General features: G+C 37.6%; 1 non-coding gene across 1 annotated transcript; it reads right to left on the bottom strand.

Annotated features, from left to right (window-relative positions):
• Positions 1–371: 371 nt before the first annotated feature.
• Positions 372–478, bottom strand: LOC121214282 (small nucleolar RNA R71). The gene has a single exon (XR_005909866.1). It is a non-coding gene; the product is annotated as a small nucleolar RNA R71 (small nucleolar RNA).
• Positions 479–1,125: the final 647 nt, after the last annotated feature.

Here is a 1,125-nt window from a genome sequence, read left to right as displayed (position 1 = left end):
CACTTAGCAACAAAATTTGTTAACTCTTGGTCAAACCAGGCCACCAAGACAATTATTTTAGACCTTGATACATTGAGGTACCACAGTTTAAATTGAAGCCTGTGATGTTTCAGATGCTTCAAACAATATGCCAATTCAGTGGAATGCCCACAGAAGATCCATATCTTCACCTTCGATTGTTTATGGAGGTGAGTGATTCCTTCAACATAGCCAATGTAACTCAAGGTACACTGAGGTTGAAGTTGTTTCCATACTAATTGCAAGATCGAGCACGAGCATGTCTTAATTCTTTGCCACCCAACTCAATTTCTACTTGGAAAGAATTAGCTAACCATTTTCTGGTAAAGTATTTTACACCTAGCAAAAATGCTAGGTTGCGAAATGAGATCACTACTTTTTTGCAGATGGATGATGAGTCCCTATACGAGGCATGGGAAATATTCAAGGAGCTACTACATAAATGCCCTCACCATGGTATTTTGCATTGCATCTAGTTTGAAATATTTTATAATGGTCTCAATGCACACACAATGTTGGTGGTAGATGCTTCTGCAAATGGTGCTCTCTTATCGAAGTCTTATAATGAGGCTTACAAAATCATCGAGAGAATAGCCAGTAGCAACTATGAGTGGCCAAACAATCAAGCAGTTTTAGGAAGACAAGTAACAAGAGTGCGTGAAGTAGATGTCCTTACTTCACTCTCAGCTCAGGTATCTTCTATTTATTCAATGTTGAAATAGTTTACTACTAATGGTTTAAATCATGTTGCAGCTCAGCCACCGAGTGACTTTGATGATGTTTCCTGCTTATATTGTGGGGATGGTCATTCTTTCGAGAATTGTCCATCAAATCCTGAGTTTTTTTACTACGTAGGGAATCAACACCAAAATAAAAGTGGACAAGGACCACAGTCCAACTTCTATAATCCTTCATGGCGAAACCATCCAAACTTCTCTTGGAGTAACCAATAAGCTAGACCAAACAACAATTACATGCAACATATATCAAATCAACCTCTTCGTTTCAATCAACAACCTTAAAAACCACCACAAGTTGAACCTTCCAATAATTTGGAAAATTTTTTGAAGGCATACATTGTTAAAAATGATACCTTAATTCAAGGTC

This window comes from Gossypium hirsutum, chromosome D01 (genome assembly GCF_007990345.1).
Source record: "Gossypium hirsutum isolate 1008001.06 chromosome D01, Gossypium_hirsutum_v2.1, whole genome shotgun sequence".
Taxonomy (NCBI): domain Eukaryota; kingdom Viridiplantae; phylum Streptophyta; class Magnoliopsida; order Malvales; family Malvaceae; genus Gossypium; species Gossypium hirsutum.
Note: the sequence above shows the minus strand (reverse complement) of the source record. Positions and strands in the feature narration are given on the sequence as shown.